Source organism: Sebastes umbrosus, chromosome 19 (genome assembly GCF_015220745.1).
Source record: "Sebastes umbrosus isolate fSebUmb1 chromosome 19, fSebUmb1.pri, whole genome shotgun sequence".
Taxonomy (NCBI): Eukaryota; Metazoa; Chordata; class Actinopteri; order Perciformes; family Sebastidae; genus Sebastes; species Sebastes umbrosus.
Genome location: NC_051287.1, coordinates 17921396 through 17948189, shown reverse-complemented (window position 1 = coordinate 17948189; position 26794 = coordinate 17921396). Strand labels below are relative to the sequence as shown.

General features: G+C 41.6%; 1 protein-coding gene across 9 annotated transcripts in view; it reads left to right on the top strand.

The window, feature by feature from the left end:
* Positions 1-26794, top strand: part of si:ch73-287m6.1 (RIMS-binding protein 2) — an 85740-nt gene that overhangs the window by 18027 nt on the left and 40919 nt on the right. Inside the window, exon 1 of one of the 9 annotated variants that reach the window (XM_037752951.1) lies at positions 5879-6098. The exons of the other annotated variants lie outside the window; for them this stretch is intronic. The gene's annotated coding sequence lies outside the window, so the exon portion shown is untranslated. Of the gene's footprint in view, positions 1-5878; positions 6099-26794 lie in introns of those variants that run through there. 9 annotated transcript variants of the gene reach the window in all.

Here is a 26794-nt window from a genome sequence, read left to right as displayed (position 1 = left end):
CCCTACCTTTAAGTAATCTTACGTTTCATAACTAACTCAAATCGTAACATCCCAGTTTGTGTACAGTGCCCAAAAGGCACATTTTGGTTGAGTGTACATGGTTCTCATCCTAGCACAGACAGTGTAGTTGAGTATTTAATGTGAAAAGAGTGACCACACCTAGATAAATGAGACTGGGGCCCTCTTTTCACTTTATTTATGTTGTATATTTAGGTACAGTTAGGGTGTGAGAGCAGCTAGAGTAAACACCTAAAGTTCACCGCTTTGTGCTTGTTGCATTTAATCCTTTGTTATATTGTTGACAATGAATTTCAGGAGGCACTTCATTTTGTTATTTTGCTACCGAAATGGCAAGAAAAGAAAAATACTGAGAGGGTGGACTGCTTCCTAGAAAACCAAACAAACAAGCTTTAGACCGGTTGCCTGGAAACAATCTGTGATGGACAGTCGGAGAAAGGTACCTTAGGTGAGGAATGACCTTCTGTGTGCTGTGTGGCTGCTGCTAAAAGGCCACAGCTGTCTCCCTGGACACCATCCCTATGGCAACGGTTGTGTACTGCTAGCAGCTGGCCCACTCAGATGATAGTCCTCATGATGATATGGGCTGTCCCACCGCGAAAGAGGAACAACGCCTAATCAATAACCTCCTAATAGCCGTGTTGTCTCAGCTGACCCAGTAATCCACATTTTAACTCCCTCTAATCAAAGATGCGCAGACAAACCAGGGTTAATAATAGTCTGGTGTAATGTAACACAAATCAGCTGGTAATAATGTTTCCACCACCCACAGGATATTCAGAAAATTCACATTGTTTTGACTCACGGGGCTGCTTTAACAGCTGGTATTAGACAGGGTGTGTTTAAGCTGAAGTTTCTATTCTTTTCTTAATTGAGTTTATCTCAGACAGTGTTCTTTCAGATGGCTCGAGCTGTCTCTATATAACGACATTATCCTCTTTTCCCCGGTCCATTTCCCATTCCATTCCTTGTCTTGTTACTTAAGTAAAACTACTGAGAGCTAAGGCCAAGCACAATAAGCTTTACCCTTTAGAAGAAATGGTCAGAATAGAGGGAAGCATATTCAAGTTTTTTTCGTCGTCTTAAACGATAGCTGTTGGGTTCCTGGATTGCATTTCGGTCAATGTGTTCCGCCTCTTTTGCTCTCCACACGTATTCTGTTTACCTGCATACAACAGGTGCAGCCCGCTGAAACGTGATTGGTCAATAGAGTGGTGCAGGGATGACGTATTTTTGTAGGCCAACCAGGAAGTTAGCATCTCCCTGGTGCTCCCTCGACAAAAAGCCAATGGGATTTTTCCATTGGGTTTTGGATTATTGCAGAAAATAAACTCTGTGGCAAACACACGTTCAAGATAATCTTCACAAATGAACGCCACTTTTATGATTTTTGAAGCGTGAATGCATCGCCAGAAGTAAAAATCTAATGTACTACACCACGGTCACATGAGCGTGAGTATACACACATGTGTGGTATGTATTGATTTATTTTATGTCGTCGAACAAAACGTTAAAATGTCTTCAGCTTGTGTTAACCACAGACCTTATTTCAGGCTTCTAACTAAAAACCCATTTACCTCCAGAGGAGGGAACCGGAAGTGCTAAACTTCTAACTCATTTCTGGGTTTTATGACTCATTCCTGTACCACTCTATACTACTTGGACTACAATCGGAAACACAGGGCGTCAAATACCGAGGCTTTGTCCTGGCCGTCGTCGGCGAGTGATACCGCCGCACAAGGCACCCGTTAGCACCAGTATGAGACGCAGCGGGCTTTCCATTAACTACAATGTAAACCCCATCCGCGGCAACAGTAAACGTTCAGAGAAAGTGGGCCGGAAGTGACCGTGGTGACGTAGTTTAAAGAGCAAAAAGACACACACCTGGGCGGGAAGGAGGGGAGGTGGATGGATCCAACAAACACAAGGCTTTCATCCAGGAGATCGCTGCTCGTGTCTCGTGTGATAATTTTCACTTTCATGTTACAGTCAGCTGTTCATTTGTGTCCCATGTTCACAACGTTCAGTTTCATTTTCACTTTACAAACGTAGTAGTTTTAAGCCTAACCATTAATTTTTTTCCTAAACCTAACTAAGTGATTTGTTGTCTAAACCTAAAGTGACGAAGCGGCCGTATGTGATGAGTTGGGATGAGAACGTGTTGTCTGTAGAGTCTGTTGAAGCTCTGAGCCTCTTTCTTGCTTTTTATATTTCTCTCAGGCCCCCCTCCCCTCCCCCCAAACATACACACAGACACACACACACTTCCTGTCCTAACCTCCTTAGTGGGTCACCCAGGTCTACTGAGGCCACTGATCTGGCCTGTGCAGCTTCAAGCAAATCTGATGTATATCAGGGAGGGCCATGCCAGCCTGTAATCAAATTTCAGACATTTTCTGAGAGTTCATTCTAGACACAAATTTTGAAATGAGTTATACTTCCTTCCTGGTAGTGAGTGTATAATACTTAAATGATAAAAACCAATGTCATTTAAGTTTTTTCCCCTATGATTGTTATTACTTCGGAATAGGGCTGTCAAAGTTAACGTAAAACTTGGGTTAACGCAAATTTGTTTTAACGCCACTAATTTCTATAACTCATTACCACAACTTGTGATTTTTAGTTTGCTCAGTTTTTAAGCTAGAGTGAAGATACTGGTATCACATGAAACTAGAAAACCTAAGGAATTAGTACCAACCATGTCATACTAGCCATACTAGTCCCTTGACCTCAAGATAAGTGAATGGAAATGGGTTCTATGTGTACCCACGAGTCTCCCCTTTACAGACATGCCCACTTTATGATAATCACATGCAATTAGATTTTTTTTATGCTAAATGCAGTACCTGCGAGGGTTTCTAGACAATATTTGTCATTGTTTTGTGTTATTAATTGATTTCCAATAATAAACATATGCATACATTTGTATAAATGAGCATTTTTGCCCACTCCCATGTTGATAAGAGTATTAAATACTTGACAAATCTCCCTTTAAGGTACATTTTGAACAGATAAAAAATGTGCGATTAATTTGGGATTTATCACGATTAACTATGGACAATCATGTGATTAATCGCGATTCAATATTTTAATCGATTGACAGCCCTAGTTAGGAAGCATCCAAACCAACAGCCACACCCAGAAGCTGCTACAGTCTGATCTACTGTACTCTAGGCTCCTTGCTGATCCTGTTGTTCAAATAATCCCATTTCAAACCGTGTGTTTTCACATCTACCACAACTGTACACTTAACTTTTAATTCCAACCGAACAGTACTACTCATTATGACTATATTAAGTCATTTACGGCCTATATTTTCATAGATTTACTATGACTCATAATTGGCATAAACCACAATTATGAATGTACCTCACAGTGCTGCTTCCTAGGCAACTGCTGCCTTCGTCCTTCTTTGAGTTTGGAGCTGGCTATAGAAAATGGCAGTAAAACAAATCTGTGAATAATGGTTACAGAGACCAATAGTTACATAAATGTCCAGCATTTGGCTTGATTTCAGAGCATACACTGACGCAAGTGTCCGAAACAAATTTGCCATCCCATCTTGTGAGAGCACTGAATCATATTAGCTTTAGAAAACTGCAAAAGGGAAAATACATTCTGTTGCATCAGGAGGAAAAATGTGCTAAAAATACGGCACTGTCAAAATGTAGGGCCCTCCTGGATTAATTGAAAATCCCCTTAACCGGATTAAATAATTTTAGGGGCTAACTGTGGTATACCCACACTCACACTCACACATGCATGGACACGCATGAGCCCCCACACATAAGCTGATGTCAATATGATATAATTACTCATTGTGACAAGGAAGTGTAGGCAGTGTGATAGCAAGTGTGTTCTGTGTTGTAGTTAAAGGCTAAAAGCTGTGAAACTGTTGAGGATTAGAGTTGGAACGGACCGAAAATGGAATAATCGGTCGCATGGGGATAAAAATTGAGCCCCGCAAGTTATGCATGTGGAATTTAAGTTTGGGGTAGTGTCTTCAGGAAACTTTATATTAAAGCACTTCAATAAAATCGGAGTATCTCAGTAGGAGTCCTATAAGCCTGGAGTAAAATAACAGAAACGATGCAAGTAATTTCACCCCCCTGTAGCCTTGAAAGGTGGCTGTAAAATGTTTGTAGTGTCCTCCATAAGGAAGAAAAAGAAGGCTGTGGCTACAATAGGTTTTTATTAGTCATTCTAGCATGGCATGGATCTATGGGTGGTAATGTCAGTCTGTTAGTCTGTTGATTGAAGTATATACATAACTATTGGATGGATTGCTGTGGAATTTTGTACAGACATTCATCGTCCCCAGAGGATGAATCCTACTGACTTCGGTAATCCGTCGACCTTTCCTTTAGCACCAGCGTGAGGTTCACATATTTTGGTTTTGAGGGATATATCTCGACAATGATTGGATGGATACTTTCAGCATGATTTGTAACAACACGGTGATTCCCTAACTTTTCATCTAGCGCCACCATCAGGTCAATATATCATTGGCGTAAGACCAATTATCTGCAAAGCCAATGACATTCCCGTCAGCCTCAGTTGTACTTTGTGTTTTTTAGTGCTACTGTATGCTACACCTGCTAAACATCAGCATGTTAGCGTTGTCATTGTAAGCATCTTAGCATTCTGATGTAAGCATTTAGCTCAAAGCACCGCTGTACCTAAGTCACAGAGTATAGAAGCAAAGCCGTCATTTTGGACTGAAACACTTATTATTAATTAATATTTAGCATATTTTATTGTTCAACACAAGCCATTTCGGTAGAATGTGACAACAGAATAGAAATAATTCTGTTTTATTTTTGTGCGGCACTTTTAAGGCGGATGTTTCACTGGCATCTGGTAGTCGCTTTCAGTCCAAAATGGCAGAAGCTGGGCGCTGATTTTGCAATGGAAAGAACAATTGACTTTCACTTCTTGGCAATATACGTTCTTTGCTTAAGTACAGACTCACATAGCTGTGAAATACACTTTTATTACTATTTTTTTTCTCAACATTGTACACAAATTTGCCCTTTTTTCAATAATCTCACGACAGGCCTTTTCACAGTGATTGAAAACTTGCCACTTAATAAATAGGGTATGGCTTTAACTACACCCTATTTATTAAAGGTTGAGCGTGTAGGACTTGGCGACATCTAGTGGTGTGGTTGCAGATTGCAACCAACTGAGTAGTAGTTATTCATATTACTTTCCATTTCTGCTAATAGATCCCCCCAAAAAATGTTCCACCCTGTTTCTTTAACACCATTAAGAACACTATTAGATGTGTGTGTATGTTAGTGAAAATACAAGTGGCATCAATCAAGAGCCTGTTCAATTAGTGTCACGGCTTAAGACAGAGGGAGCAGAGGAGAGGAGAAGGAGGGGAGGATCTATCCGACAGCAGCAGCCAGCATCGTGCAGGGCTGCTGTCATTTCACTCTTATTTGGCAGGCGGGCAGAAAAGGAAGGTCCAGACTGTGGTTGTATGGGGCAGCTCTCCAAATAAACCATCCTTATTTGTATCCCAGACTTCAAGATGTCTGTTTTCCTATTTGCCAAACGATACCTCTCCTGATGTAGCTGATGGTTGTATAGCAGTGGAGCTGGCTGATTAATTCAACAGAGTGGATTTCCGCAGCTCGGTGCACACGCGTACGGCGAGAAAGAAAGGGGGGGAAATTGAGCAGAGGAGGAGGAGAGAGAGGAGAGACAGAGAGAGAGAGAGCGTAAGAGAAAAGGAGAAAATGATGGAGGAAGGGTGTTAAGGAGGAGGGTCTTCGGGGGTGGGGAGAGAGAGAGAGTGAGAGGAAAAGGGAGGATATAGGAAAGAGAGTGTGTGTGTTGGGGAGGGGGCGGAGGAAGGAGAGGAAGAGAGAGAGAGAGAGAGAGAGACACGCAGGCCCCGGAGCTGCTACTGATGCTGCTGCTGCTGCTGATGCTGATGCTGATGCTGCTGCAGCCGTTTGACAATTCCCCACCCAGAGAGAGCAGGGAAGAAGGGAGGAGATCAGAGCAAGGAGGAAGAAGGAGTAAGCGACACCTCAGTCAAGATGCTCCTGTGCTAGCCGACACAAACGGTAAATAACCAATCCTTTATGGCCACTTCCTCTTGGACGGCCGCTGTATATCTCTCTCGTCTCTGCATCATTGGCCCGGGTGTGTTTGATTTAGCTCTGTTGAGTCCTATATATAGTACACAGGGTTAGCATCGCCAAGCAGCTGGGGAAAACCTGTCTGTGCAGCTGCTGCTGCTGCAGGAGGAGACAGACGTCCACAGAGAGGTGGAAAAAGGAGAGGAGGATTTGTACATTTTGTCTCTTCCGGGACTTAACGAGGGGAAAAAAGAAAAAGCAGCTCCTCTTGTGTCTCTTTTTGACTGTAGCAGGGACACCTGTTTGGAGATGTGTGGGTGTGTGTGTGTGTGGCGTGTGTTGAACGGTGTGGGGGGTGGGGTTACGGTGTATGGGTCTAATGATGGTGTGTTTGTGGCTTTGGAAAGGTTAGTATGTGCATGTGAGGATGCCTGTGTGTGTGTGTGTGTGTGTGTGTGTGTGTGTGTGTGTGTGCATGGATTTTCCAGAGATGGATAGCAGCTGCCTTTCTGACTTGCTGTCAAATTATGAATCTAATCTTGTGCACACGCAAGCGTTATTATTTGTAAAACAGGCATATGCAAGACACATGTTCACACGAGCACTTAGACACACCGGGAGAGAGAGAGACAAAACGTGTGGTGCTTTGTCAAACAAATTGATTTTGTGTGTGTGTGTGTGTGTGTGTGTGCTTTGACGTTATCAGCTCCTGTAACCTGAGCCTTTCCTGGTTCCTGCCTGCTGAGGGGTTGCCAGGTGTTGGTGATGAATATTAACCCACTCCTGGCTGATTGACACTTTGCTCTCCAAGTTATTTATCCTCATGAGGCAAAGTGTGTTGCTAAATGTGTGTGTGTGCATGAGAAGATGGTATTCTATACACTCATTTGCTAGTTTATTAGATACACCTACAGTAGCTAAAACTAATTCCTATATACCTTCATGTTCAGTTTTTTGTTGAAACTGTTTTAGAGAGATATTGAATCAACTTTCCATTTGGAGGCCGTAGTTTGTGGCCGCTGTTGGATTGTATCGCGTTATATTAAGAGGTGTTTGTAATATTTTGTCAACCCACTTTATATTAGCTAAATATTAAGAATTATTCCACGCAAAAAATACATCAAACACCGTATTCCCTATTTAGATAACAAATACACCAACTTCACATTTTCAATCGTAAGGTTTTGGATCCTTCCCTTGCCATGTTGCTGCCAATACTAACTGTTGTGTCTTTTATATTTGTTCCGAAAACATACAGTTGCTGCTTCTGTAAACGTAAAACTATAGATTGTATACATGTATAAGAATATAAGAAGTGGGAACCTAGCACCGTGACGTCACCCATTGGTTTGCGGACTACAGTTTTGAAGCCTCGAGACTGGCGTATTGGCCGCGCCATCTTGGTTTTTGCAACCAGAAGTGACACGAGTGGGTGGAGCTGAAACGCTGAAGAAGACATTTTTAGGTGACCAAAACATTACAATTAACTTTCATGAACTGAAAAACACACTCTGTGAAAGAGTTAAGTTGTAAGTTGTTACAACTTCAACAACACGTCAATCACAAGGTATAGCCACGCCCTAAAGCATACCCTGCTTTATGGTCTGTTTGACTCTAAATGGGACCATAAATTACTAAATGAACATCATGCTGTATTGAAGAAGACTTGAAACTAGCGATTGAGATCATAAACTCATGTTTGCTGAGGTAATAAATTAAGTGAGAAGTAGGCTCATTTTCTCATAGACTTTTTTATTTTTTTGCAACCAGAGGAGTCGCCCCCTGCTGGCTAGTAGAAAGAATGCAAGTTTAAGGCACTTTCTCATTGGCTTCACTTTTCGGACCCGGAGGAAGCCCACTGGGTAAAACATATTGCTTTTTCGTGGAAACCGGATGTGTTAACCTGCCGTTTAGAGCTGCAAAGCTATAAAGCCTTTACTACTTAAAGCTTGAACATATATGGATAACAAGTAAAACACCTGAGCGAGGTTATGCTAACGTTTTGTTGGCAGTTAAGTATAAAACACTTCGGCAACAAAAGAAAAACTTCACCGACGCTTCTTCTCATGTCTCCCTGTAATCCTTTCATGGTAAGAAAAACGTCCCCGTTTTGTAACACAGAGCTTTATATGAGACCTCTTGGTGAGTAGAATGGAAGTTTTGGTTTTATCAGGTCAGTTGTTGAAATAAGAGAGAAATCAAAGCTATCGCTACACTGCCAGTCACTCAGCAGGTGCTTTCACTGTTGGATGTGGGTGTGTTACTATACATGTACGTGGTTCATATGCCTGCACCGTGCATATGTTTGAATGTATGGCTGTGTGGGTGGGTGAGAGACCACAGGAGATATATGGCAGAGGAGAGACAGTCTCTCTCTCTCCCTCTCTATCTACCCTCTTTTTGCCACTTGAAGGTATAAAAATCAGAATTGATGGGGGGAAAATCTCATATACTCCCCCTAATCGCGCTCCTCTTGCACCATTCTTCTTCCACTTCTTCATCTCCATGCGGCAGACCGCCTGGCTGTGCCAGCTTGACGTTCAGTTGGATGCCAGAGGGCGAGAAGGAGAGAGAGAGAGAGAGGAAAGAAGATAGGGAGTGGGGGGGAGTGGAGGGAATGAAACTTGTGTTTTCAGTCTCATGGCTGATTTCCTTTGCTCCTCTCCTGAGATTATCAGTGAGTCTGGCAGCCAAAAAAGACACCCTCCTTGACTAATCAAAAATGTTCCTCAGGACGTACAGGCACTGCAATAATCCCTGAACAGAGACAGCCTGGTAGGGGTGTGGCAGCACATATCAAACACACAATGTACACATGCACATAACATGTGGAGACAGAGAGTTGTACAGTTTTACACATCGATAATTGCACATTTCCACATTTTACTCCGGATTTCATGCCTTCATACACACTCCCCCACATCTTCACTGTATTATTAACAGTGTGTATCCATGCGGACACTTACTGTACTCTACTACACATCACACGAGTCGACTGACTGTGCATCTTTTGGTGTACTTCATTCATCCTGCAGGTTTAAACAGCAAATAAATCAGCTTTTGTTTGCGCTGCTTGTACGCCGGCTTACATTCACATAATTCAAAGGGCATCAGATATGTTAGATGTGATACTTCATTGCTACTTTTTTATCATCCCGACGATCCATACCTGAAAGAGAACAGTTTCTATAGCAACCCCATCATCCCCTCCCCTCACCCCCACCACCCCCGTTGTGTTTGTGTGTGTGTGTGTGTGTGTGTGTGTGTGTGTGTATGTGTACACGCAACGCGTGCAGCTCCGAATGCGAACACATGCCTCGAATATGACTGAGTGCCGTATTGATTGCTCGCATACACGTGTTGATGTCATTTAGCCAGCGGGGGAAGCAGAGAGGGAAACAATAAAGGAACATTTTTCCTCCGCACATTTCCTGGCAGCTTTTCAAGATACACAGAAGTTATATTAAAGGAAAGACACAGAGCACTGCAGAGGGGAAGAAGCAAAAGGAGGAGGGTGGGGCATGCAAGGGAAGTGAGAGGTGGAAGAGAGGGAGTGTAGGCGGTAAATGGATGTCTGATTGAAGTACAAATACAGTTTAATAAAAAAAAAGAATAGGAGCAGCACTTAATTTATCTTGTCATGCAGGTGGTGTACTTGCTCCTTTCCAAATGATTCCCCCATTTCATGAAATACACGGGTGCAGATGGGTATTTAAGCACTGATTGACCTGGTTAATTAATCGGATAATATTCGTATGCGATTTTTATACGATGTATGTACAACAAATGTATTTTTAGATATTTTCCTGTCAGGCTTCACCACATGTATTTCTGCTTCATCTACCATCTACATCCCTTTATCCAACGTATCCTCATACAACGGTTCGTATGATATCTTACAAAAAGTTATTCCTCATTTTTTTGTGCGTTTCCTACGAATGTCCAGCAACGTGTCAATTTCCGCTCGTTACATACATACAGTCTTTTCAAATCAAGCTTACGTTTTCACAGGAAACAACTTGGTTAGGTTTAGGCAACAAAACTATTTGGTTGGACTCTAAATTGCCCGTAGGTGTGAATGTGAGCGTGAATGATTGTCTAACTCTGTGTGTCAGCCCTGTGATAGTCTGGCGACCTGTCCAGAGTGTACCCCGCCTTCGCCCAATGTCAGCTGGGATCGTCTCCAGCCCCGCCCCCCACGACCCCGAAATTGGATAAGCGGTTATGGGTAATGAAGGAATGAACTACTTGGTTAGGTTTAGGAAAATATTGTGGAAGTAGCGTTACTTTAAAGCTGCAGTAGGCAGAATGTTTTTGGCATCATTGGACAAAAATTCCATAATATCCTTTCAGCTTATTGTTCGACTTCTGCACCTCATCATGGCTCTGTTTTCAGGCTTTAAAAAAATCTAGCCCGAGACGGGAGACTTTGGTCAATCACGGGTCATTTCTGAGAGCGAGAGCGTTCCTATTGGCTGTTCATTCAACGGAGGCAGCTGCCAATCACTCGCAAACTCAGATCAAACAGTCAGACTAGGCAGCGCTGATTAAATATGAATTAATATTAGGTTACGTTAATGCCTATTTCTCACCTCAAATGTTTTCAGAAACATCTTGTAGTTTACTGTTTAGCTGTAAATAAGAAAGTTTGCTCCGGCTGGTGGGCGGTGCTTGGTATTTCCTCAACTGATCTCAACTTGGCTTCCGGGTCACAAACTTTCTCATTTTACAGCTAAACAGAACGCTACAAGATGTTTCTGAAAACATTTGAGGCGAGAAAATAGGCATTACAGTAACAGAATATTGATTCATATTTGATCAGCGTTGCCTAGTTTGACCGTTTGATCAGAGTTTTAGAGTGATTGACAGCTGCTCAGAGACGGCAATGCTCCAGCTCGGCTCTGATTGGTTGTTTTCCTCCGGTCTGTGAAATCTTGCAGATGCCATTAGGAGCACCGGAGGACACCGGAGGACACCGAAGAATTAAGTCAATGTTTGGGTTGAAATACAGAAGTGACGTAACCAAAGTACGGAAGCTACGTGACTCACAAACAGCGGTTTCCTGGGCAAAATCTGGTGTGTTTTGACCAAACCATCCACCCCGACCCCCTCCCTACGCGGCGTTTGTCATTACGTGGATTACATACAAATTAATTTTGTGGGATACATACGAATTACAGTGAATTACTTTTCGTAGGTATAGCTACGAACAGTGTATGAGAACAGTCTGCTTTATCGAGTATCACGTAAGGACAAGATTACAGAGTCCTCTGGATGACATCACTAAAAGGCCAAGTTTTAAAGTGTTTATAGTTTTGGCATACGAGTCGAAGGGCTGGGCAATATATATTGATATTATATTGATATTGTGATATGCGACCAGATATCATCTTAGATTTTGTATATCTAAATATTGGAATATCGCATAAGAGTTGTCTTTGGTTTTAAAGGCTACATTAAGTGCATTAAAGCAAGGTGATATAATTTTTTATTTGCCTTTATCCACTCCGTCATTACATCCACATTACTGATGATTATTTTTCAAAAATGTCATTGTGTAAATATTTTGTGAAAGCACCAATGGTCATATCGCTATCGAGGTATTTAGTCAAAAATAACATGATATTTGATTTTCTCCAGCCCTAACGTGTAGAATAGTGTAGCAGACCAAAGTGCCTTTTCAAAAAGCGTCATTTTGTGGCCTGTTTGGTTTTGTATCACTCCATAATTTCGCCATTGCACCGCCAGGCTGGGTTGAGCCCTTTAGCAAAGACACATGCTGATAAAAGGCCTGTTTGTTCCGCAGCACTAATTGTCTCCCACTGTCTCCTGTACTTTTTTTAGGTTCTCCCTTCTCTTCCCCCTTTGTCTTCCTTTCACCCGAGATCACACGCTTTCCTCTCAGTCTCTGTTCCTCTAAATAACTACTTGATTACCTAAATTACACCTGTCTTGTGCCTCTGTCTTTCTCCACATTTTCCTTCACTCAACCCTTTTATTCTCTTCTCTTCTCTTCTCTTTCGTTCAGCCCCCCAAGTCAGTCAGTCAGTCAGTCTGGAATGGCTTGAATGATTAAACATAGGACAGGAGCCTTTGGTGGACTGAGCACCAAGGGCAACTAAATGGAGGGAAGGAGGGAGAGAGGATGGAGAGATACAGAGAGAGAGAGAGAGGGAGGAGGACACAATGTCAGACGGACCAGCCTGTTCGGATACAGATGACATGACAGGACCTGTGCTCCTGTAACTGTCACCTATTGCTCCGTGCCACTGAGTCCTGCTCACTTGAGACCTAAAGCTCGGTCACGTGCGTCTGCCGTGCAGCGTTAGAGGAGCCATTATACAATTCCCCACATTTGTATCATTGAATTTCAAGCACAAATAGCGGTTAAAAAAAGCACATCTGTTGTTTTTTACAGTAAAACCTTAAATGATGTGAATTGTTTGTCGTCAAGAAGTAGTAAATTCCAAAGTCCAATTTTTTCGACGGGACGTTCTCCAGACATCTTTGAGCTTGGTGAGACAGAAGTCTGTGAGCGATCAAACTGGTGGTTCTTTTTGCACTTTTTGTTCAAAGGCTATATAGCGATAGTCACGGTAGCAATCCCGAGTCTTTTTTTTTTTTTTTTCCTATGTTGCACTGCAGCTGCATTGTTGCTCTGCTCGCAAGAGGAACCATTTGGTAGCTTGTGCAATACTACAGGCTGTTCTCATACACCGTTCGGAGCTATACCTATGAAAGGTAATGCACTGTAATTCCTATATATATCCCACAAAATCAATTTGTATGTAATCCATGTTATTGTGAACCAGGAAGTATAAAGAGCGAAAAACGGAACGTGTACGGAGGAGGTCGGGTGGACGGGTGGGTTAAAAAACACTGGACTCCGCTGTCAGTACCTTGTGTGAAATGAGAAGTCAACGTTGATTTATTTGTCACCTAACTTCCGTACTTAAGTTACACCACGTCTGTAGTTATTTCAACCCAAGCCACAAACTTTTCCCAAACCTGACCAAGTAGTTTCCGTGAAGACGGAAGTTTATTTTGAAAAGACTGGAACTGAAAATTGACACGTGTGTCACGTGTTGCTGGACATTCATAGGAAAAAGCACGGAAAAAAGAGGAATAACTTTTCATAAGACATCATACGTTGTCTGATACTAAATAGAAGTTAAATACGTAAAGGAAGCAGTGATCTATTTTTGGATCGCTTTTCAAAACAAAAGTTTAAAAAGAGCTTCACAATAGAAGTATTTAGTGCAAAATGTCAGGTATTACTGTAACAAATGCAAGAGCAACAACTGAAATGACATCACCAAGAGAGCAATATATATATATGTTAAGGAATACAACGAGTGACTAATATTCGTGATCTACTTTGATATCGAGAGTGGAAACTTTTCCAAAGTTTAGCAAATGCTTCATATTCATTTTATGCAAAGCAGAGAGGAACATCCAGCAGTCACTGATTAGCCGACCTGAGAGACTTTAAGTCAATTAAGAAATGTACTCAGGGACTTCAGTGTCTAGTGCCTGATAGATAAGAACCAAAAAAAAACATTCTAATGAATTCTAACATCCACTGGCAGCTGATGGAAAGAGGCCAACACTAACATAACCCTCTCCCAGCGCTTTGTCTTTGTTAGAAGATGGTCTGCAGTATTTCGAAGCATCTGCTGATGACTATAAAATGCTAATTTTGTACTGTTGTATACCAATGCAGAAGTTTGCCCTGTTTTTTTTTGTAATGTGATACACAGTACATCCAGAAGTTGTAATTTAAGATCTATATTTAGATCTAGATTGTAACGCCCCCGTAGAAACCAGTGGTGAGGAAACCACTGCTAAAGCTCCGCCGGTGTATTTCTCGCGTACTGTACATTTTAGCAACTGTGCAACGGGGTCAGACGTAAATTATTTAGCACCTTGTGCAGTGTGTTTTGCCCCAGATTTGGGTCACGTGAGTGCGTATTTGTGGGTATTGTGTGTGTGTGTATGCACATATAGAAACATTTGTGCGCATCTCTTGCTTGTGCTCGAGCATTTATATGCACATTTGTGTGTGTGTTTGTGTGTTGTATATTCTGAGTTCCATCCAAGCATTATGTGAGCATGAAGGTCCATCGAAGCACATGTAATCCCTAACCAGCTCTTGGGCTCCTCATTAGCATTACACTGATCTTCCTCAGAACTTATTCTCCAGCCCTCTGATATTCTCTCTCTGCGTGGCCTGAGGGAACAATAGGTCCTGTTCACATCAAATGTGTTATGTCATCGATGTGACTGGAAGCTTTGCTGCCCACGTCACGGGAGCCCTGTTTCACTCTCGCTGCCTGCTCCCTCAGCATATACATACAGCGCGCACACACACACACACACACACACACGCACACACATGCACACACACGCACACACACACACACACGCACACACACGCACACACACGCACACACACACACACACACACACACACACACACACACACACACACACACACTTCACTATGCACATTCCCATGCCCTAATGTTCCCCGTGGGGCATGAGTATTCTCAAGAGAGGCCAAGTGTTTTCCCCCTTGGAGGGCCCTCCGTATACAGTACAGCTGGAGCAACTCTACATGTCACATACAGTATAGTCACACAGTCAAAGTTAATATGCTCACATACGGCTCTATGTTTCTCCCTGTTCACTATCAAATTGTGCTTCAAATGTCAAAATGTTGCCCAAATCACAAAAGAAACATGGTGAAATGCTGTCCAAAAAAAATGGTGTGCTTGGATTGCATTGCGGGTCCACAGTCTGACGATTTACAGCTTCAGTTCGCCAAAAACGAGCGACGTCAAAATTTAAGTCCAGCGATGTGACAGCTGCTTTGACCCACGTCTGCAAACCCAACCAGTCAGAATGTGACATGAAATGACACAGAATACATCAGACACACGGCACACATGGGTACTTAACTGCCTTGCACTTTTTTTAGGGTGGATAGAAATACAAATAAAGATATCAATGCAATTTGTTGTGTGTTTGGATTGTAATTTTGACGCATTTATCTCTTGTTAAACGTTTGTTTTATACACGTGCCTAATAATTACTTCCTGACCTTGCTTGAACCTAAGCGGTCACGATACCTAAATAAGTTCAAGTTGATTGCCCTCATGTCCCTTCAGTCGTCCCCCCCTCCAACCCGTCCCAATATTGCTTATCCAGACATCTCATTTATTGTTAGGCCTAGTGTATATAGTTGGAGACGACACTCTGATGCCGTTATACTATATGACTTTACTGCAGCAGCCTCCCTTCTCAAGCTACCGTTGGCTATCCATCAGTAGTAACATAATGGTTGCCAGCATCATTTAGCGATTTACCACACTGACAGTGAATATTCACGCATCTTTTGTGCCTCAAATCTCAGTGTGAAAGCCCTTGGTTAAGGGAGCGCAGCCTCGGCGATGACGCGATGTTGGTTTGGTCTATAGCTTGGAGCCGTAAAGCCCCTCTATAATAATTTTTTTTTTGGACATGGCGGGGGAGCAAATTGGAGCTCAGCGTTTTTGGATTTATTGTTGGTGCAACCAACTACACAGCAACTCTTCGGCATAGCGTTATTACTATTACCGGTTTGTTTAAAGTAGAAGTTTGGAGACACGGCACTCAGGATTGTTCTCCTCCTTTTTACCGTATACACTGCTGAACTAGCGTGATGCTACTGCTAAAAACATATCTACTCCCCAAAGTCACTTTGCAAACTCTTTATGTTGCCCTCTTTCCCCTGGTCACCTCACAATCTTTAATTTGTTTTTCTACATTTTTCGAACAGGAGAGTAGTGCAGAAGAAAGACGCGAGTTGCTCGCATCTGGTTTTACATCAGCGATACGATTAATGGCACAATATTGACACAGATTGCGATCAAGACTATTAAACCCATCTTGCACAGTGTGACATGCAGTGACCTTGTAAGATTGTTGTTATTGCACAGTCTATAGATGCCTACTAGCATCACATTTTACAATTGATTTTTGCTTGCAAATTGATAATTTTTTGGAATCCTACAGGGCTCTCACACGGTCATACATTGGTCGAGCAATTATGCTGTTTGCTTTGATTAGTGAAAAGTGTCCAAATGAATGAGAGAGGAAATGAAGTCATGTTGCAAATTGCAGCTTGCATGTTGTAAATTTTGGTGAAACATGCCCCTACTTGAGAAAATGAAAAAGCTATTTGGCAACTTGCCCTCAGATGTAGACCCTAAAAACTTGAACTGAAAATCCACTCTGCTTTGTCGCTGTACGGTCACGTGCGTCCCCGAGCATCTGCGGAGCCTCGAAAAAGCAAACACCGTATAAAACCGTATGTATGTTTTACAACGCGTACACAAGCAGAAACATTACAGAATCCAAGCAGAGCTCAGACGAGTAAGCAGGAGAGCAGCGACAGAGGAGGTCGAGGAGTGAGGTGAATGAGGATGTGTGTTACGTGGAGGAGAAGTTAATCTCTCCTGACGATAACGCCGGCCTCTCCCTGCCTCTCCTCTTGTCTTCTCTCCTCCATAAAAACTCTAGATTGGAGTTCACATGCACTCACGCACACTAAAACACACACAGCAGGATGCAGAGAAACCAGGGCGTTTAAACAAAACACTAGCTGTTTGATATTTGCTCAAGAGAAGAGGTGAGCAACAATTTGAAACTACATATCCCTGAAGGCTTTTTTTTTATTATTTGTGCACAGATTTGAGTCTTTGAACATTCTTGGTAAAAAACAACTCTCTGCTCAGGGATTCCTTCCCGGTAAGAACATTTTTGTATGTGCATAAATTTGTTGCCGCCACATTGACCTGATGTAGAGTCTTTTGGGCTCGAGACGTTGTTAATATTAAACATCTGTGACTGCGTAGGCCGGGTTTCCATTCAAGCTCCAGTTGATCCACATTATTAAATCTGCAGGAGTGAGTCACATATTTCATATGCAGACGTTTTTTTTCAAACCTTTATTTACATATCCACCAACAACAGGGGGGTTTCCTCAAATTATTAGGGTATTATACACTATTTTAACTTAATAGAGTGTGCAAAGTGTGTTTTTATGTGTGGTAATTCTTTGCCACATGAATAATTTTGGAGGGATTTTGAATCCTCAGGATTCAGATGAGAGGTCTGGAACACTGCGGAGCTTAAGGCTGTGATGTATGCCTGGAGATGCTAGTTATGCAACTCATTCATGCTTGCATGCACACACACACACAGACACACATACTCCCACTCATGCTTCACTATATCGATGTTACCCACTGCCATCTGCGTCCACAGTTTGCATTTATTCAAAACGGTCTTGTGGCGTGTGAAATACGCGCGTGTGTGCTCACACTCATACGGAAACACATGTGAAACACAAACAAGATTAGCCACACATTTATGATTTATGAATGAGGCACCTGTAGAGACAACATGAGTGGCATAGCATTTGCATTCCTATTAAAAAATGGCACACGCAAACCTTAAAGGTTAAAGGAAATCACCGTGTGTGAGTTCACTGTTCGGCTATTATAAAGCAGTCATGCAGATGTTGTAAATCGGAGGCAACGCACAGCATTAACGGCATTATAACGATTGATCTCGAAATGCTCTTGAGACTCGCAACAGTGTGCCAAAAGAAGGCTGATGTTTGGCTGCAGATTAAGTGGGATAGAAGTCGCACATTTCTCTCGTGAGAAGGCAAACACCTACTAAGCCCTTCAGAGGACAAGCTCTTGTGTTATATATCATCTTTTATACTGCAGTGAAGACCTTGCTAATGCTACACAATAAATCTCCAAAACGTCCCTCATTTTCATAACCAATTCCTTAAGTGGGGGATGTACAGTGCCAATGCCTTAAAGTTAGCATCAACCTTCAAAGTGCGTCCTCTTTTGGATGCATTATATTGTTGTTAACTGGCTTGCAATCTACTGTACATTTTCACACTGGTGGTTTTGATATGTTTTAGTCCATTAACATTTTTTTTATACTTATAATACCGCCAACTATTTTCAAACTATATGTCTTTTTTTAAGATTGATTTTATCCCCCTCCAGTCAGTTATTGGTTTGGTCTTGAAATATGCTTGAGGTGGGTGATCCATCATTGTGAAAATGTACTTGTGATACTAAAGCTACATGTTACCACAGTTGCAGTAATTTTTGAAAATGCTCCTTGAGTCAGCTTAGGCAACAGTTCCTGCTCAAACCTGCAGAAAACAAATAGAAACCTAATTCAAACTAAATTCTCTGCAGGGTCTCTGCAAGTTAAGATGTCCTGTTCTCACCAAAATCTATATGTGTGTATCCTTGAAGTCCAGTGCGGTGGATCTGGCGATATCTAGCGGTGAGGTGAGAAGATTGCAACCAACTAAATCCTCTCTCGTGTGTCATTTAGAGCAGAGCCAGTGCGTAAAGTGTGCGTGTGCGTGGGAAGTGAGTGGCGAAGCAAGAGAGAGAGAGCGGCGGCGACGGGACCGAGTAACGTTATCGACTCCGGCCCACTCGCGAAAAGTTAACAGAGTTTTGTTTGTCTGTTCTGGGCTACTATTGAAACATGGCGGTGCAACGTGGTGGACTCCGTGGAGAGAGGACCCGCACCTTATGTAGATATAAACGGCTCCTTCTAAGGTAACGAAAACACAACGATTGTTATTATCAGGTGACTAGACACTAAAGAAACTGCCAATAGATCCCCCTAAATGTTAACCTTTACTGCATTTCTTTCCTCATAACACTTTGCAGAGCAGATTTTGTAAACATTTTAAAGGGGACATATCATGCTTATTTCCAGGTTCATACTTGTATTTTGGGTTTCTATTCTATTCTAGTTTACATGCTTGAATGTTCAAAAACCAAATTTTTCTGTCTGTCTTAATATACCTGTATTGACCCTCTGTCTGAAATCCGCTCTGTTTTAGCGCCCGTCTCTTTAAGACCCTCTCCCAATAAAGCCCAGTCTGTTCTGATTGGCCGGATAGAAAAATGTGGTGCGCCTTTGCAAAGGTATAAAGGCGGTATACTCTAATGAGGAAGGTGAGCCATATCTGAATGGCTTGTTGAATCACATGCTTTCTGATTTAGACAGCCCACAAAAAATCGAATGGGTTGCCTTATTTCACAGTTTATGGGTTGGTAGGGACGTTTGCATCCATGTTTGCCAGCTTGGAAGTCTTCTTTGCTACCTTTGCTGGCCTGTTGCTAGACGCTTCTTCACACTTTACCGCCACCAACTGTTGATCAGCGGAATAGCATGAAACTGGCGGCATGGCTGTGTATCATGTCGCCCTATTACTTGTTCATGTGCATCCTCGTGCACGTGCGTGATACAAACAAAAATGGGCATCCACTCTTAAAACCATTGCTTTATAGCATTACTAATAGTCAAAAACACCACAGGGTACCTTTTAATTTTTATAGCGTACTGAAATTATGTGAAACCAATGGCTTCCCATAGAAGCTGAGAAATCAATCAAAAATGTTATGGCATGCTTTAAACAATTATTGTCAGTGCCGTAAAGTATAATGCAGTTTGTCGTCATGAGAACCGATACTTTGGTACCAAGTCGATGCCAAAATTCAGAAAACGTGACGGTACTTTTGCTACAGTACCGTAAGTACTGTCAGGGTTTAAAACTAACGGCGTCCCGTTGTCCCGGGGGATGATAGAATATTTGTTTGTGACGCAGTAAACTCACCATTAACGCATCGCTGATAATGCTACGTTGTGAACAACAAATCCGCGTTGAAATCGGCAGGATGAGAGTTAATTAATAGGAGGTGCCATTATGATGCGTTCAGGCTCTATTCAGTGAAAATGAGTAATGGGTGAAAGTAAATTCTTAATGTTATCATTGTTTGAAGGAGATGTTTTTACAGCAATATAAAATAGATAATAAAGAGATAATTATGACCTGTTTAACTTCCCAACAAAAAACAGTATGCGAACGGTGATGAAGGAGTGGATGTTGTAAGTACATGGGAATCAATGTTTTACTTTTGTTTTTCAACGTGGTATCGAATTGGTATCGAGAATCGTGGAATTTCGCTGGTATTGGTAACGACTACTAAATGTCTGGTATCGTGACATCCCTAGTTTGTAGTTCATGGTATGGCAACTGAAGTTTTTAAAGGGTCAGTTAATCCAAATTACAAAAAAGTTGTCAGATGCTAAAACAGCTTTTTAAAAAAATAAATAATAATAATAGTAAGTTTGAAAATAAAAAAGATAATTCATACCGCTAAATTATGGATGTAAATATACTTCAAATGTATATGTAAGTGTGTACACCCTAGTTTTTGATATTTCAGGCTTTTAATGTGACACAACATGCAAAATCACAGTTGAATCGTTGACTATGAAGGCAGATTCTATAGTCCTTAGTCCAGTTTTTCCAGCATTTGTCCTGCTCTACAGTAAAGGCCCCAGTTGAGGAGCTGTCCATGGTCCTGCCTGCTCCAGGCATTAGACAGTGCTGAACAGACAGCTGATGTTGCAGCAGCTATTAGTGGTGGGACGACAGTTGTGGCTCTGACTCCATTTGCCCCATTCTCCAACCACATAAGTGCAGAACGATCTCTGACACAGATACACACACACGGTTGTTGGGTTTGCACATACACACATATACACTGTAGTCGACCTGGTAAACCACTCAGCTTAAAGTTTAGTGGCTAGCAGTGGAGGAAGTTATCTGTTACAATATCACAATATCTCAAATAAGATTGAACTAATCTGATACAGTAGCTTGAAGCTTTTTTGTTTGAGGATCAGCTTAAACAACCCAGTCTGTGCTCTACTTAATATCACTTACAAAGGCAAACAGAGTATGCTTTATCTTTGGGTTGAGAGTGAGGTGAGGTCTTTTGTACAGAAAGTAAATTTGTCTAATCTCTTCTCCAAACTTTAGTCATGAACTCCAGTTCACATGGAGTTGCTCTTGGGAAAACTACATTATTATATAGTATGATCAAAATGCAGCAGAACTCGGCATGTTGCAGAAGCAAAATATATTTTCATTTCTACATATTCTACGGTCATACCTTTCCATATTAAATTTGATGGACATATGGCACATCTCGGCTCGTCCAGCGACTTTTACCGGTGCTCCCACCAAAGACGGCTGATGTCGTCGGTGTCTTTCCACCCACGGTTAAGTGGAACAAAGTGTTTCCACCGTGACATCTGATTAATGACAATCCCCCTGGGAGTTGAGGGAGAGCGGCAGCAATCCTCTACCCACAAAAAAAAAAAAAAAAATCCCATTTAGAGTCAGCGGTAACCATCGTAGAAATCTCTGCACCAATTACTCCATCCTCCATCTATTCTCCATTATAACTGCACCGGCTGCCGGCTTATTCTTACTCAAATGCTGTACTGCAATATTTAATATTACCAGTATGATCTCAAACTTGTATTTTTTCTAAATTAAGCAAATCCAAAGATTGGGCTATTTTTCTGTTGGCTCGCAAAAGAGGCAAGAGATTTGAACGTTGCAATTAATTCCCATTAATGTCTGTATTATTCTTAAGTGGCGCATCCACAAATCCAAAGCATTGATGCTTCCTTAAATACATTTGAAGCCAGCATCACTGTAAAATACAAGATTTAAAGCCTTTACTGCTAAAAACTGGGTGTGTTTATTTATATATATTTAACCCAATTTGGATCAGTATGAATACATGTCCGTATAGATCCACGTAAATACATCGAATTTGATAATTTTCATTTACTTTTAACTCCTCATCATCAGGTAATCAGAACCCAGTGGGAAATACTTGGAACAAAATAAACATTTTATCTACTGACATCTTGTCGGCCAGATCAAAATAACTTCCTGGTCTGGTTTGGACCAGCGCAAAACAGAATTCATATGACGAAAAACATTTCGCAGTGAGGCATGATATTACAATAACCAGAACCACTGCCTAAATCTAATATGGCGTAATTGTGTTATATTTGGTACAGCATGATGAAAACAAATGATGACAAAACTACAGTCATGCTCCATCCAAAATGTGTCTCTTGAGTATCAAACACTCAGGTGGCTGTAAAAAAGTTTGAAGACAGAAGCTGTAAAAGCTTTATTTCACAGTTGTAATAGGATCTCTGCAACCTTCTCAAACTCATGAGCAGATACTGGTGCTGCTGCTCTGTTAAGCTTTATCAGCTGATCCTACTACATGCCTGGGTTTGCTCTCAAAGGCAACTTGATAAACGAGCTGATCCAGCAATGCCCAGTGCGAACTTTTTGTCATCTTTACAAGATGATCAAAAACACTTGTTGAAAGAAAATGTTAAACTAAAAATATATGTATTTTAAATAAAACTCACTGAACATGCAGAGATGACGGGTCTAAAGAACAACCGATTTGACTGTTATCAGCTCATTGAATGTGCGTTATCAGTCATTATAAGCCTCATAAATGTGGGTCAGTAGGGGCCTGCTACACCTACTACATTGTAAAATTGAAAGCAAAACTTAAAAGCAACATGTTCTAACATGTAAAATTGAATGAAGCGATATGTTTTAGGTTTAACCAAAAACAAAACTACAACCTCTTTAGGTTTAGGAAACAAAACCACATAATTAAGTCTTCTTTTATTCCTTCTTTTGAGGATCACCCATGTGAATTGATTATAAAACCTACTAGTAGGTGTAGCAGGCCCTTTCTGACCCACAACTATGAGGCTGATAACCACTGATAACGCCCATTTAATGACCTGATACAAGTCTAACCGGCTGGGATGATACACAGAGCAAGCAAACAATATCAATAATCAAGTTCATTACATCTACCACAAGACATTGTTCTATACCGTATGACACCAAAGATAAAAAACTATAAAGAGGAAATGCACATATAAAATAAGTTGTTTAGCTGCATGTTATCGCTGTGTTCTGTCTTTTAAAGGAGTGATTTGATATTTTGGGAAATATGCTTTTTCGATTTCTTGCTGAGAGTTAGATGAGAAGATTGAAATCACTCCCCACGTCTGTCCCTTCAATATGAAGCTGCAGCCAGGAGACGGTTAGCAAGGAAGCAGGGAGGGAACAGCAAAGGTGACAAAATCAGACTGTCAGCCAGAGAGGTGTGGACTTGAGTCACATGACTTGGACTCAAGTTCACAAAATCAAAAAAGACTTGAGACTCGACTTAAATAATAATAATAATAATAATAATAATACATAATAATACATGATAATAATAAATAATAAATAATATAAATACAAATTTTAGATTATTACTCTGATGTTAAAATTTTAATTTTTCATTACATTTGGTAAAGAGCGCACTATGACTTGTTTAGGACTCGAAACTAGGAATTTTAAGACTTGGGACTTGTCAGTCTTGACTTGGGACTTTACGCGGGGTCAGCTGTCTTAACTTTGGACTTGACTCGGGACACGTCAGTCTTGACTTGGCACTTGATTCGGGACTTGTCAGTCTTGGGACTTGCGTATAAAAGGCTTGGTCCCATTTCTGCTATCAGCACATCCAAACTCACAATTTGAAAACTTCTTTAATTATTATGTATAGAAACCAAAGTGTAAGAACAATACATTTTGGTCAGGTCAAACCGCTAACCTGGTTGGATCGAGCCAGGCTACCTTAGTCTAACATTCCAGCTGTTTCTGCCTGTTTCCAGTCTTTATGCTGGTATCAATATTCTCATCTAACTCTCGGCAAGAAATCAAATACAATAAGCCGCATTTCCCAAAATGTGAAATTGTTCATTTTAAAGCTTTCTCAAGTTCAGCCAGTTGTGGAAAAGTTACCAATATGTTTTTGTTTTTTCCTGGTGTTGAGACAAAGAAGTCTTGTGCTTGTATGGATGCACAGTAGATTCTGGAGACTTTGCGTGTGAGAGAGATAGATGGAGAGAAAAGACAGAAGAGGAAGAATGAAGTTGTCGGAGTGAATTAGTCATTAGTGGCGTTGAGGTCTCTCCCCCTAGCCTGTCTACTCTTTTCTGCACGCACATATAGATCTCAAATTTCACAACCACGCACAGATTTGCACACACACACACACATACACACACACTTTTCACTCAAACATGGATCTGCCCAGATGTCCTCGGAGTGCTGTCAATCCCCCTCCCGTTAAGTTGTTTTTTTTTCAATTAAGAGAAGGTCTAATTATCATATCCTTTCTATATTCACACCAGATTTCTCTGTTTATTGGTGCATATTGAAGGTTTGAACTGGCACAGGGTACGCGTGTGCATGTCCCCTTGGCTTTGCGGTATAGCAGTGTGTTTACAAGATGTTACGACGTGTTAAGCAGAGCTGTGAACGTGTGATTCACTGGAGGTGGGAGGAAGTGGAGAAGCAGGCATGATTTCCTGAGGCCCATAAAAGGAAGCTTTTAAAAGGTCATTGTTTTTTTTTTAGTTTTCTATGTTTCTTTCTGTCTTTTTGTTATTGTAGCAACCTAAACTTTCTTTCCCCTCGACGTGTCCGTCCCTGTGTCAACTACAAGGCCATGTCCTGGGGTGTGGAGGACAACTGCAGCTGGCACCCTCGTGATGTGTTATGTCTCCGTAATTACCAGTCAAAGGCAGAAGATCATTTTGTGGCTGCTGTTGTAGCAAGGTGTGGTTCGGTATAGGCTACACTAGCTGCTCTGTAGTCTGCAGTGACGGGATGTGGAGACGGCGTTACACAATAAGAGCAGCGAGTGAACTCACTCACCGGTCTCTGTGTCTTCCTGTCCTTGTCTGTTCTCGATCTGTGTCTCGGTTTGATTGTGTCTCCCTCCGACAGCCCTGGCCGTCTCTCTGCCTGCACACAAAGAGACGGATGAACCTGGCTGTGCCCCACACTTTGTCTGTTTTTCCTCTCTTCTTCTTCTTCTTCTTCTTCTTCTTGTTCTTCTTCTCCTCTTGGCTAGGGGGTTTATCGAGTTCCTCGATTTGTACTGATAAATTTGATCATAAACCTCTGAGGAGCACAATCTTTTCTCGTGCAGAAGCTGACATACAATGCGTGAACTCCTATTTTGCTCGAGTATATCATAGTGATCAGGCTCGAGAGGGCATGTACTGTGTGTGTGGTGCATCATAGTGTTTACATGGTGCAGCTCATCCATGTAGGATGAAAACAACACAGACAGCTGTGCTTTAAAGTGGCAGTAGATAGGGCAAAAATTCCATAATAACCTCTCAGCATATTGTAATTCAAGTCTTCTGAGAGATAACTAAAGTTCTGCAACTCCTCTTGGCTCTGTTTTCAGGCTTTAAAAAATCTATTTCAGAGAGAGAGAGCATTCCTATTGGCTGTTCATTCAACGGAGGCAGCTGTCAATCACTCGCAAACTTCGATCAAACGGTCAAACTAGGGAGCGCCGATCAAATATGAATCAAGATTATGTTACGTTAATCCGTATTTCTCTCCTCAAATGTTTTCAGAAACATCTTGTAGCATACTGTTTATCTGTAAAATGAGAAAGTTTGCTCCGGCTGGTGGGCAGGGCTTGGAATATTTCCTCAACTGATCTCAACGTGGCTGCCGAGAAACAAACGTTTTCATTTTACAGCTAAACAGTACACTACAAGATGTTTCTGAAAACATTTGAGGCGAGAAATAGGCATTACAGTAACAGAATATTGATTCATATTAGATCAGCACTGCCTAGTTTGACCGTTTGATCGGAGTTCGCGAGTGATTGACAGCTGCTCAGAGACGGCAAGGCTCCAACTCGGCTCTGATTGGTTGTTTTCCTCCGGTCTGTGAAATCTTGCAGATGCCATTAGGAGCAGCGGAGGACACAGAAGCACATGATCTTTTTCAGATTACCTGTCTCATGCACTACTGTCAGGATATAGTGAACAATAACTTTTTTTTTAATCATATGCAGCTTTAAGGAGCGAGAATGCATTTTATTTTGCAGGTCAGATTGTATTTTTCACCAGTTTATGACACATATTTAGAAGGTAATTCGATTAAATTCCTCTTTTGGAGACTATACATCTACTTATTCTTATTCGGGGCGATATTTTTAGATCAATAACACATGTTGAAACAAAACTCTACTGGTCTTGAAACCACCATTTTATCCTGCTACCACGAAAAATAAAAGCTGCGATCCACTCCTGTTGTGTTTAAAGACAATAGAGAAAAAGGCCCCGGCTGCTATTATAAATGACTTATCCACATATTATAGTCGGGATGCTGGAGAATGACAATCAACAGTGTGAGCTCCGTGCGCCAGCAGTGAAGTGGTATTATGTGCCAGGATATGACCAGTCGCAGCCTCTTGAATGCTCCGAGCTGTGATAGGAGGAGAGCGTTGCCCTAGTTTGAGTCTGGCGTAATTATGTAATGCTTGAGTACCTGCAGCACCGGCGGCATGACAACTTCTGAATGTGAATCCGGGCAGCGGAGAGAGTGCAGCAGACAGGAAGTGCACACCTCTTTTCAATCCTTTTTTACGTGGCATGCAACTTAATCCCATCTTGAGCTCGCTTCTGACATTATGCACTCATTTGCGTATTTAGCATTCGGCTGACACATTCAGCACTCCCTTATTCCAGCCTTTCATCTCCTCGGTTTGTTTCTTTTTCCTGAATATTTCTCCCTCAAACCTTTTCCCACTTCCCACAGTATTCCTCTTTCCCTCCATGCCGGCTTCCTTCCTTCCTTCCTTTAACCCTCCATC